Source organism: Eriocheir sinensis, unplaced genomic scaffold (assembly GCF_024679095.1).
Source record: "Eriocheir sinensis breed Jianghai 21 unplaced genomic scaffold, ASM2467909v1 Scaffold859, whole genome shotgun sequence".
Classification (NCBI taxonomy): domain Eukaryota; kingdom Metazoa; phylum Arthropoda; class Malacostraca; order Decapoda; family Varunidae; genus Eriocheir; species Eriocheir sinensis.
The window spans coordinates 107,501-121,927 of NW_026112229.1; the positions used below are offsets into that span (position 1 = coordinate 107,501).

Genomic DNA, 14,427 nt, shown 5'->3' on the forward strand with positions numbered 1-14,427 from the left:
CGAGAAGCTTCAGAGGGGAAAGAATTATTGTAATAGTTTACGGAACATTACTGGTAATAATTGTAATGATAATAATAATAATAATAATAATAATAATAATAATAATAATAATAATAATAATAATAATAATAATAATAATAATAATAATAATAATAATAATAATAATAATAATGATAATAATAATAATAATAATAATAATAATAATAATAATAATAATAATAATAATAATAATAATAATAATAATAATAATAATAATAATAATAATAATAATAATAATAATAATAATAATAATAATAATAATAATAATAATAATAATAATAATAATAATAATAATAATAATAATAATAATAATAATAATAATAATAATAATAATAATAATAATAATAATAATAATAATAATAATAATAATAATAATAATAATAATAATAATAATAATAATAATAATAATAATAATAATAATAATAATAATAATAATAATAATAATAATGATAATAATAATAATAATAATAATAATAATAATAATAATAATAATAATAATAATAATAATAATAATAATAATAATAATAATAATAATAATAATAATAATAATAATAATAATAATAATAATAATAATAATAATAATAATAATAATAATAATAATAATAATAATAATAATAATAATAATAATAATAATAATAATAATAATAATAATAATAATAATAATAATAATAATAATAATAATAATAATAATAATAATAATAATAATAATAATAATAATAATAATAATAATAATAATAATAATAATAATAATAATAATAATAATAATAATAATAATAATAATAATAATAATAATAATAATAATAATAATAATAATAATAATAATAATAATAATAATAATAATAATAATAATAATAATAATAATAATAATAATAATAATAATAATAATAATAATAATAATAATAATAATAATAATAATAATAATAATAATAATAATAATAATAATAATAATAATAATAATAATAATAATAATAATAATAATAATAATAATAATAATAATAATAATAATAATAATAATAATAATAATAATAATAATAATAATAATAATAATAATAATAATAATAATAATAATAATAATAATAATAATAATAATAATAATAATAATAATAATAATAATAATAATAATAATAATAATAATAATAATAATAATAATAATAATGATAATGATAATGATAATGATAATGATAATGATAATAATAATAATAATAATAATAATAATAATAATAATAATAATAATAATAATAATAATAATAATAATAATAATAATAATAATAATAATAATAATAATAATGATCTAATAATAGTAGTAATGGTCATTAACAATCCCAAAGGTAATGAGCCTTTTATCAGCGGCAGTAACAGCATCAATAGTGGCGGGGATAACAGTGACAATGTCAGTGCCAGTGGCACTGCTGCTGCCACTTCTGCTGTAGTCGGGTTCGGTCCATCCGTCCACTCGCGAGTGTGGGCGTGGCACACGCGCATTGCTGCCTCGTGATGGAGGGAAAAGAAACTGTGGCGATAAATATTCATTCCTTATTTGCAAGGATATGTTTGAATGTTTACGTATACAAAAAACATCACACCTTGGCATATAAATCCCAAACATGCCGATGTGCCTCGCTACTATGCCGTACAGCACACGATGGAAATAGCCAAGCCTCACATTAGTAATGTTTCTTGCTGCGTCAAGTATTAGCCACGTGATTTACATGCAAGGAATTATTAAAGAACATTTTTCTTACACTTAAAGAACCTGGTGTATTTTTCTGTATCTTGAATAAAATAAAGGTTATTATTTTAAGCCTGTTGTTAGCTCGCGTATGATCTGCCTTCGCTGTCTGACACAAGCTTGTCTTTCGTGTGCCTGTATGGTGTGTTATCCATGCAGATCGGCGTGTTTGGGATGTACATAAGGACGTGTCATGGTTTCTTTGTACATAAAAACATTCATATATATTACTGACGAAAGTTTGACCATTAATCGCACGTGGCCAACGATATCGGACATGACAATTTCACCCAATCATGAGCCACAATGCGCAGGTGCCACACCCATGGAGATTGACGCTGTGAGTGGACAGATAACATGAAATAGAGTATAGAATGACTATAGACTGGAGGCGGTAGAACGCTTAACCCTAGACCTTGCTATCATTTCCGATTGGGGTAAAAGGAACCTTGTGTCCTTTAATGCCTGAAAAACCCAATTTCTCCACCTATCAACTCGACACAATCTTCCAAACACCTATTCTCTATTCTTCGACAACACTCAGCTGTCACCTTCTTCAACACTAAATATCCTCGGTCTATCCTTAGCTCAAAATCTCAACTGGAAACTTTACATCCCTTCTATTACTAAATCAGCTTCCTCAAGGTTGGGCGTTCTGTATCATCTCCACCAGTTCTTCTCCCCCGCACAGATGCTTCCAATATTGGAGACTTTTCCGCCCTCGTATGGAGTATGGATCTCACGTGTGTGTGTATGTGTGTGTGTGGGGGGGGCACTCACACAGCTCTTCTGGACAGAGTGGAGTATATGGTTCTTCGTCTCATCAACTTTCCTCCTCTTACTGACAGCCTTTTACCTCTTAAATTTCGCCGCCATGTTGCATCTCTTTCTATCTTCTATCGATATTTTCATGCTGACTGCTCTTCTGAAATTGCTAACTGCATGCCTCCCCCCCTCCCGCTGCCCCGCTGCACACGACTTTCTACTCAAGCTCATCCCTATACTGTCCAAACCCCTTATGCATGAGTTAACCAGCATCTCCATTCTTTCATCCCCTTCAGTGGTAAACTCTGGAACATTCTTCCTTCGTCTGTATTTCCTCCTGCCTATGACTTAACCTCTTTCAAGAAGAGTGTATCAAGACACCTCTCCACCCGCCAGTTTTTTTCCCCCGCACAGTTCCTATCCATATACAGGGGTCCTGTCCGTCCTCGAATGGAGTATGCATCTCACGTGTCGGGGGCTACACACATAGACTACACCACTTTTGTGCAGAGTAGAGTCAAGAGGCTCTTCGTCTCATCAAGTCTTCTACCTCTTAAATTCCACCGCTGTGTTGCCCCCTCGCGGCCCCACACCACATGACTCAAGCTCATTCCAATACTGTCCAAATCCCTTATGGAGGAGTTAACCAGCATCTTCACTCTTTCATCCCACAAGCGGGCAAACTCTGGAACAATCTTCCTTCATCTGTATTTCCTTCTGCCTACGACTTGAACTCCTTCAAGAGGAGAGTACCAGGACACCTCGCCGACCGAAATTGACCTTTCTTCTGACCACTTCTCTTGACTCTTTATAGGAGCAGTGATCTACGTTTTTTTTATATTATTGTTATCTTTTTCCCCTGAGCTGTTTTCTTTACCTAAAACATATATATATATATATATATATATATATATATATATATATATATATATATATATATATATATATATATATATATATATATATATATATATATATATATATATATATATATATATATATATATATATATATATATATATATATATATATATATATATATATATATATATATATATATATATATATATATATATATATATATATATATATATATATATATATATATATATATATATATATATATATATATATATATATATATATATATATATATATATATATATATATATATATATATATATATATATATATATATATATATATATATATATATATATATATATATATATATATATATATATATATATATATATATATATATATATATATATATATATATATATATAAATATATATATATATATATATATATATATATATATATATATATATATATATATATATATATATATATATATATATATATATATATATATATATATATATATATATATATATATATATATATATATATATATATATATATATATATATATATATATATATATATATATATATATATATATATATATATATATATATATATATATATATATATATATATATAGTATGTGTAGGGAGGAAGACACAAACCGAACGGGCGTGAGCTACTCCCGGTAAGGATATATGGGAGGCAAGGAGGGTGCTGAAGGCCTTCAAAATCCCTTCCCATGTCCTCACTAACCGTTTCCCTTTTGTTTCATCAACACCAGAGAGCAGTTCAGCACGCTCTCTAAAGACAGTTCCTCTCTCTTTCTACACCACACTACATTCACACACCACACACACCTTTTCCGAAAATTCTATTCAAAATGGTGATGAACCCACCGAGGAGGCGATGCTTCTGGCATTTTGCTTCAGCTCGGTGGGACGACCTGAGGATGTACTTTTCCGATTTCCCGCGGAATGATTACTGCTTCCAGGGGAGAGACCCCTTTGTGTGTGCCCAGCGCATCTCATAGGTGATTATCTCCGGAATGGAGGCATACATTCCACGTTCTTTCTCTACTCCTCTTGCTAAAAATCCTTGGTTTAATCATGCTTTTCCTCGTGCTATTAAAGATCGAGAGGCAGCTTACAAAAGGATGCAGAGGCTTCGAACTCCCGCTAACTATGACCATTACATTTCAGCCCGGAATCGTGCCAAATCTATTTTCCGACCTACCAAAACTTCTTTTATCAATAGAAAATGTCAACACCTTGCTTCTTCTAATTCTTCCAGTGACATCTGACATCTAGCCAAAAAATATCTCCTCCAATCTCACTTCTTCCTCTTTCCCTCATCTCCTTAACCCTAACGGCAGCACTGCCTTAGAGATCTGTCTCTAAGGCTGAACTCTTCGCTCAAACTCTGTTAAAACTTTACCTTGGATGAGTCTAGGCATATTCCTCCTACTCATCCCCCTCTGACACCTTTATGCCTGTTATTAAGATTCTTCCAAATGATGTTTTCTATGCCCTCTGGCCTCAACTCTCAGAAGGCTTATGGACTTGATGTAGTGCCTCCTATTGTTCTTAAAACTGTACTTCTGTGCTGACACCCTGCCTGGTCAAACTCTTTCGTCTCTGCCTATCAACATCTACCTTCCTTCCTGCTGGAAGTATGCCTTTGTACAGCCTATGCCTAAGAAGGTGATCGTTCCAATCCTCAAACTACCGCCCTATAGATTTACTTTCCTGTCTATCTAAAGCTTTTGAATCAATCCTTAACCAGAAGATTCAAAAGCACCTTTCTTCTTCAAACCTTCTATCTGATCGCCAGTATGGGTTCCGCAAAGGGTGTTCTACTGGCGATCTTCTTGCTCTCTTAACTGAATTGGTCATCCTCTCTTAGCCGTTTCGGTGAAATGTTCTCTGTTGCGCTAGACATATCGAAAGCCTTCGATAGAGTCTGGCACAAGTCTTTGCTTTCTAAATTGTTTTCTTTGGGATTCTATCCCTCTCTCTGTTCCTTTATCTCCAGTTTCCTTTCCGCCCGTTCTATCTCTGCGGTGGTAGACGGCCACTGTTCTTCCCCTAAACCTATCAACAGTGGCGTTCCACAGGGCTCTGTCCTATCACCCACTCTCTTCCTGTTATTCATCAATGATCTCTCCATAACAAACTGTCCTGTCCACTCATACGCCGACGACTCCACTCTGCATTATTCAACTTCTTTTAATAGAAGACCCTCTCAACAGGAGGTACACGACTCCAGACTGGAAGCTGCAGAACGCTTAACCTCAGACCTTGCTATCATTTTTGATTAGGCATAAGGAACCTTGTGTCCTTCAATGCCTCAAAAACTCAATTTCTCCACCTATCAACTCGACACAATCTTCCAAACACCTATCCCCTATTCTTCGACAACACTCAGCTGTCACCTTCTTCAACACTAAACATCCTCGGTCTATCCTTAACTCAAAATCTCAACTGGAAACTACACATCTCTCTCGCTAAATCAGCTTCCTCGAGGTTGGGCGTTCTGTATCGTCTTCGCCAGTTCTTCTCCCCCGCGCAGTTGCTATCCATATACAGGGGCTTTGTCCGCCCTCGTATGGAGTATGCATCTCCCGTGTGGGGGGGCTCCACTCACACAGCTCTTCTAGACAGAGTAGAGTCTAAGGATCTTCGTCTCATCAGCTCTCCTCCTCCTACTACTAGTCTTCTCTTAAAATTAATTCCGTCGCGAGGTTGCCTCTCTATCTGCTATCGATATTTCCACGCTGACTGCTCTTCTGAACTTGCTAACTGCATGCCTCCCCCCCTCCTGCGGCCCCGCTGCACACGACTTTATACTCATGCTCATCCCTGTACTGTCCAAACCCCTCATGCAAGAGTTAACCAGCATCCTCACTCTTTCATCCCTCACGCTGGTAAACTCTGGAACAATCTTCCTTCATCTGTATTTCCTCCTGCCTTCGACTTGAACTCTTTCAAGAGAAGGGTGTCAGGACACCTCTCCCGAAATTGACCTCTTTCGGCCACCTCTTATGATTCTTTTTAGGAGCAGCGAGTAGCGGCTTTTTATTATTGCTTCCTTTTGTGTGCCCTGAGCTGCCTTTGTTAAAAAAAAAAGAAAAAAATATATATATATATATATATATATATATATATATATATATATATATATATATATATATATATATATATATATATATATATATATATATATATATATATACATTGTGGAGTGGTTGGTGAGGCTGATCAACGAGTGTTTCGGGGAGGGGGCCGTCCCCGGGGCGCGGCAGAGTGACTGTGTAGTGCCACTGTACAAAGATAAAGATGATAAGTATGAGTGTGGTATTTTAGGGTATCAGTTTGTTGAGCGTGGTTGGCAAGGTGTATGGGAGAGTATTGATTGATAGGGACCGATGGGACAGATTGTATGGTTGGTGAGGAGCAGTGTGGGGTTAGGAGCGGCAGAGGGTACATGGACCAGGTGTTTGAACATAAGAACATAAGAACATAAGAACATGGGGAGACAGCAAGAGGCCTAATTTCCTACACAGGGCAGCTCCAGATTCTGCCCCTCCACCCCCCACTACCACCACCTGTCATCCTCGTCCATGTAGCTATCCAGTCTACTCTTAAAACAAGCTATCGTCCCTGTACTCACTATATGATTGCTGAGTCTATTCCATTCCCCCACCACCCTATTACTAGACCAATGGTTGCCTATTTCCCTCCTGAATCTATACTTTTCTAATCTAAATCCATTACTGCGTGTTCTATCCTGCTGTCTAATTCTCAGTACTTTACTTATATCGCCTTTGTTGTAACCCTTGACCCATTTTGATAATTCTATCAGATCTCCCCACACTCTTCGTTTGTCTAGTGAATGTAAGTTGAGATGTTTCAGCCTATCTTGATATGGGAGGTTCCTCAGTCCCTGAATCATCTTGGTCATCCTCCTCTGAACTGATTTCAGCAAGTTGATGTCCATTCTGTAGTGTGGGCACCAAAACTGGACAGCATAGTCTAAGTGTAGCCTAACTAACGCTAAATAGGAGTCTGAGTATGACCTCTGCTCTTTTATTGGTTACCGTTCTGTTAATAAAACCGAATACCCAGTGAGCCCTATTCTAAACTATTAACGCCCCTCCCTGCTCTGGGTCCTGGCCTACTTGATCTCACTCTCCTAATCCTTTGCAGCTGCTTACTTTCTTGACGCCACTATCCTTGTTAAGGTTGGTCTGTAAAGTACTCCTATGACAAGCTTCTCCTTCCAACAAGCGGTGAGGCCTTTATGGACCTGGAGAAAGCCTATGATAGAGTTGATAGGGAGGCATTATGGAGTGTAATGCGGATGTATGGAATAGGAGATAGGTTATTGTCTGCCGTGAAAAGCTTTTATAGGAATAGTAGGGCATGTGGGAGAGTTGGTAAAGGTGAGAGGGATTGGTTCGAGGTGAATGTGGGGTTGCGGCAAGGTTGTGTGATGTCACTGTGGCTGTTTAACGTGTACATGGATGGAGTAGTGAGGGAAATGAATGCAAGAGTGCAAGGTGAGGGCTTGGCACTGGTGCGTGAAAATGAAAGGGAGTGGAAGATAAGCCAGTTGTTATTTGCGGATGACACTGTCCTTGTGGCAGAGTGTGAGGAGGGCCTACAAAATCTGGTGACAGAGTTTGGCAGAGTGTGTGAAAGAAGAACGTTGAGAGTGTATGCGGGAAAAAGCAAGGTTATGAGATGTGTAAGGGATGCTGATGGTGGCAGAATGAATGTGAGGCTGAATGGGGAGCTGCTGGAGGAAGGTGAGAGCTTCAAGTATCTGGGGTCGCATGTAGCAGTAAATGGAAGTGTGGATGTGGAGGTTGGAAACAGAGTGAAAGAAGCAAGCAAATGTATGGGTGGAGTGAAGAGTGTATTGAGGGGCAGAGCCTTAGGAATGAATGCAAAGAGAAGGCTGTATGAGGGAGGAGTTGTGCCCAGAGCTCTGTATGGGACCGAAACGTGGAATGTGAGACAGGACGAGAAGAAGAGGTTGGATGTGTTTGAGATGAGGTGCCTGAGGAGTATGGAAGGTGTAACGAGAATGGACAGAGTGAGAAATGAGGACGTGAGGTAGAGAACGGAAGTGGTGAGAAAGCTGTTTGAAAAGGTGGATCAGAGGGTGCTGAGCTGGTATGGGCACATGGTAAAAATGAGTGAGGAACGTTTGACGAAAAGAGTGTGGAAGGCTGAAGTGAGTAGGGTGAGAATGAGACGAAGGCCTAGAAGAGCGCTGGGTGTGCAAGGTCTGTCAGTAGAGCAAGGAAGACCCTTCCCATGTCCTCACTAACCGTTTCCCTATTGTCTCACCAACACCGGAGAGTAGTTCAGCATGCTCTCAATAGACAGATCCTCTATCTATCCACACCACAACATTCACACAACACACACACACCTTTTCACAAGATTCAAATCTCAAAATGGCGTACCTTCATCCTGCCTCGGAGTCTCCTCCTGGGGGGGGAGGCACAAATTCCCCCAGGGAGGACTCTCCTTCTGGCTGCCGACCTGAGAAGTGTCTCGATAACTCCTCGAACCTCTTTCTTATCAATTTCTGCAACATTCGCTGTCTTAATTCTAATTTTCATTCTGTGGAACACCATCTCTCCTTCTCTAAACCTCATCTTCTCTTCCTCACCGAAACAGATTTCTGAGGCTACTGACAGCAATCTCTACTCTGTTCAGTTCTACTATTGTCGGGACCCAGAAGACCATAACTCCACAGTTAATTAATAGCGACCCCAATCAGAGGCAAATACCGGAGGAAGATGTGGAGACAAGAATTGTAAATATGATAGGAGAGGGAAGGAAAGTAATTAGTCAGATATACAAGTCGTAAACATCTGATCAGCGCTAACACTACTAAGAGAGGTTACGGAAAATACTCAGACCCACATACAGGAAACAGATACCCAGTAGGTGTGGTCAGAAGGTGTGAATAACCATTCAGAACACTCTAACTGTCACGTGCAGTGTGACGAAACGCTATAAGCGAATAACTGAACAGCGAAGTCACTGTGGGAGTGTCTTAAGAGTGAACCACGAATGGCAGGAGAAGTAAACGATACAACATAATGAGCGAGCCAATGGTTGTTGACAGGAAGTATTGGCTACTGGTTACGTAGAAAATGAAGGCGTGTCAAGGATGTAGTTCCGCCTCAAGCAAGGAAAATGACCTAAACAACAGTGGCATGGGCAGACTGAGGCTTGCACTCGCTTCAAGCAGTGCTGCTACTCACTCAGCTGAGAATGGCTGTTGTGATCTTAATCGTGAGTAGAAATTGAGAAACTAAGGGAAACCGACTGTTTTGTCCTGGGGATTATAATGTGAGAAGAGGTGTAGTAGGATTGTGAGTGGGACAGGATTGTGAGTATTTTATTGCCATGTAGAGCAAAGGTAGAAACTACTGCGTGTGGTATAATTTGGTGCTTCCGTGAAATTGTGGTAGATTATACTATAGGAATGTGTTATTAGGATTTGTGAGGAGAGTACTTAATTATTGTGATGTAAGCAGAGAGAAACAAACCACTGCTTGTGGAATAACGAGTGTTATTATTATTGGCAACAACTGAGCACATATTGTAGTATTATGTTTAAGACATGTCGTTTGTCATAAGTTGTATCCATCGTTGAATATGCCAGAGTGTTATGATCGTCTGAGCATAGAATATTGCGTAAGGCAGTTACTTTCATTTAATTTTAAATAAATGTATATTTTCTTTTTCCCTTGTTTATCCCCGAACACCAGTCTCTAATAACAACTTAAGCCGGATCACGCTACCAGGGATACGAGACGGTGAGATCATTTATGGAGTAATTAATGAGTGATAAAACAGTTGTTTTAATACAAGTTGATGAAAATAAAATAGAATGTAAGAATTAAATACAAGAAAAGAAGGATCCAAAACTATCTCTATCCTAAATTTTAATCCAAAGCTGGATGTTGCGCCTTCGTACGCATCGACATCACTTGTTCTCGTGCAAACGACCTTGACTCTGCAGAATTTTCCACCATCTGGCTAAGACTTCATTGTCATTCTATTACTAAATACATCTGTGCTGTTTATCTCTCACCTATGTCTACTAACAACGTAAATTTTTTTGACTATTTAAACTCTAAAGTGGAGCACATCTTGACCCACTCTCCCTTCGCTGAAATCTCCATCCTAGGAGATTTCAATGTTCAACACCAGCTTTGGCTTTTATCCTCTTTCACTGACCATCCTGGAGAACAAGCCTACAACTTTGCTATCTTCAACGATCTAGAGCAGTTGGTCCAGCACCCTACACGTATTCCCGAACGTCTTGGAGACACACCCAACATACTAGACCTCTTCATTATCTCTAACCCTTCTGCTTATTCTGTCAAACTGTTCTCTCTCCTCCGATCACTACCTTCTTTCTGTATCTTGTCCTATCGCTCCTGTACATCCTCTGGACCCACCGAAGAGGCGATGCTTCTGGCTTTTTGCTTCAGCTCGGTGGGAGGACCTGAGGATGTACTTTTCCGATTTCCCGTGGAATGATTACTGATTCCAGGAGAGAGACCCCTCTGTGTGTGCCCAGCGCATCACAGAGGTGATTGTCTTTGGAATGGAGGCACACATTCCACATACTTTCTCTAGTCCCGATGCTAAAAAACCTTGGTTTAATCACGCTTGTTCTCGTTCTGTCAAAGATAGAGAGGCAGCTCACAAAAGATACCAGAGCCTTCGAACTCCCGCTAACCATGATCTTCACATTTCTGCCCGGAATCGTGCCAATCTATTCTCCGACTTACCAAAAGCTCCGTCATTGATAGAAAATGCCAAAACCTTGCTTTTTCTAATTCTTCCCGTGACTTCTGAAATCTAGCCACAAACATCTCCTCCAACTTCACTTTTTCATCTTTTCCTCCTCTCCTTAGTCCTGACGGCAGCACCGTCGCCTCATCTATCTCTAAGGCTGAACTCGTCTCTCAAACTTTCTCTAAAAACTCCACTCTGGACGATTCTGGGCATATTCCTCCTACTCATCCCCCCTCTGACTCCTTTATGCCTCTTATTAAGATTCTTAAAAAATGACCTTCTATATAGTCGCCAATATGGGTTCCGCAAGGTGCGTTCTGCTGGTGATCTCCTTGCCTTCCTAACTGACTCTTGGTCATCCTCTCTTAACCCGTATAGTGTTTAGTACGTACATGTACGTACCTCTTAGGGAAGTGTTTAGTACGTATATATACTCATGCTCTTTTGAGAGCTTATACGCCCTTTATTTTCGTTTGTGTATGTAACATTGTTCATTGACAGTAAAGAGGAAGAATTTGACAAGTCTTCGTATTTTTAAATGGATGTTAAAGGGCCTTTCTGTACATTTGTCCGCATTCCCACAAAACTCATTATACAAGAAGGTAAGTTACTTTCTTCTAGGTAATTACTCCTTGATTCTACAATCAGTAAGGCATGTGGAATTGTAAATTACACTTCAAAGTAATCGGAAATGAAAACTGATCGTCGGAAGCATCATAGTATTACGTTGAGCTTTGAGAACTACTGTTGTAGTCCACACGGCCTTGAAGCGAGCGGTGTTGCCTGACGCGCATCCAACATTTTTATTGTACTTACAATTACTGTTTATTTCTTTAGTTTTGTTTTTGTGATGCAAAGAAGTACTTATACATTACTCACGCAATAGGGTTGTGAGAAATGTTTATAATGGAAAGAATATTGGCCTTCAAAAAAAAATTAAGATAGATTTCCCTTTCCTGGTATTTTTTTTTTACAACAAAGGAGGCAGCTCAAGGGCACAAAAAAAGAAAACAATAAGCAAAACAAAAAACCCGCTACTCGCTGCTCCCAAAAAAAGAATCAAAAGAGGTGGCCGAAAGAAGGGTCAACTTCGGGAGGAGAGGTGTCCTGATACCTTCCTCTTGAAAGAGTTCAAGTCGTAGGCATGAAGAAATACAGATGAAGGAAGATTGTTCCAGAGTTTACCAGCGTGAGGGATGAAAGAGTGAAGATGCTGGTTAACTCTTGCATAAAGGGTTTGGACAGTATAGGGATGAGCATGAGTAGAAAGTCGTGTGAAGCGGGGCCTCGGGAGGGGGGGAGGCATGCATTTAGCAGGTTCAGAAGAGCAGTCAGCGTGGAAATATCGATAAAAGATAGAAAGAGAGGCAACATGGCGGCGGAATTTAAGAGGTAGAAGACTATCAGTAAGAGGAGGAGAGCTGATGAGACGAAGAGCCTTATACTCCACTCTGTCCAGAAGAGCTATGTGAATGAGGCCCCCCCACACATGAGATGCATACTCCATACGAGGGCGGACAAGGCCCCTGTATATGGATAGCAACTGCGCGGGGGATAAAAACTGGCAGTGACGATACAGAACGCCCAATCTCGAGGAAGCTGATTTAGCGAGAGAGGAGATATGAAGTTTCCAGTTGAGATTTTGAGTTAAGGATTGACCGAGGATGTTTAGTGTTGAAGACGGTGACAGCTGAGTGTTGTCGAAGAATAGGGGATAGGTGTTTGGAAGATTGCGTCGAGTTGATAGGTGGAGAAAATTATTTTTTGAGGCATTGAAGGACACAAGGTCCCTTTTGCCCCAGTCGGAAATGATGGCAAGGTCTGAGGTTGCTGTTCTGCATCGTTAGCTTTGAGACGGAGAAAGTAAAGGACGAACTCTAGGGTAGCCGCTTCCATTCCTCACACATACACACACACACACACATATATATATATATATATATATATATATATATATATATATATATATATATATATATATATATATATATATATATATATATATATATATATATATATATATATATATATATATATATATATATATATATATATATATATATATATATATAGATATATATATATATATATATATATATATATATATCTATAGTAGGAGTAGGTAGGAAGACACCTACCGAACGCGCGTTAGCTACTCCCGGTGAGTAGATATGGTAAGCGAGCCGACTACTGACAGCAATCTCTACTCTGTTCCCTCCTACAATCTCTAACCTAAATTTCAATCCAAAGCTTGATGTTGCGCCGCCGTGCGCAACGGCATCACTTGCACTCGTGCCCACGACCTTGACTCTGGAGAATTTTCCACCATCTGGCTAAGACTTCATTGTCATACTATTACTAAATACATTTGTGCTGTTTATCTCTCACCTAACTCTACTAACTATGTAAAATTCTTTGACTATTTGAACTCTAAAGTGGAACACATCTTGACCCACTCTCCCTTCGCTGAAATCTCCATCTTGGGAGATTTCAATGTTCACCACCAGCTTTGGCTTTCATCCTCCTTCACTGACCAGCCTGGTGAACAAGCCTCACAACTTTGCTCTCCTTAACGACCTAGAGCAGTTGGTTCAGCAACCTACTCGTATTCCCGACCGTCTTGGAGACAGGCCCAACATTCTAGACCTCTTCCTTACCTCTAATCCTTCTGCTTACTCTGACAAACTGTTCTCTCCGTTAGGCTCATCCGATCATAACCTTATTTCTGTATCCTGTCCTATCGCTCCTGTACACCCTCTGGACCCGCCGAAGAGGCGATGCTTCTGGCATTTTGCTTCAGCTCGGTGGGACGACCTGAGGATGTACTTTTCCGATTTCCCGTGGAATGATTACTGCTTCCAGGAGAGAGACCCCTCTGTGTGTGCTCAGCGCATCTCATAGGTGATTGGCTCTGGAATGGAGGCATACATTCCACGTTCTTTCTCTACTCCTCATGCTAAAAAGCCTTGGTTTAATCACGCTTGTTCTCGTGCTATTAAAGATAGAGAGGCAGCTCACAAAAGGTTCCAGAGCCTTCGAACTCCCACTAACTTTGATCTTTACATTTCAGTCCGGAATCGTGCCAAATCTATTCTCCGACTTACCAAAACTTCTTTTATTAATAGAAAATGTCAACACCTTGCTTCCTCCAATTCTTCCCGTGACTTCTGGCATCTAGCCAAAAAATAT

General features: G+C 38.1%; 1 protein-coding gene across 1 annotated transcript in view; it reads right to left on the bottom strand.

The window, feature by feature from the left end:
* The window catches only part of LOC126994732 (ankyrin-1-like), an 87,702-nt gene that overhangs the window by 43,925 nt on the left and 29,350 nt on the right, over positions 1-14,427 (bottom strand). The window lies entirely within an intron of this gene.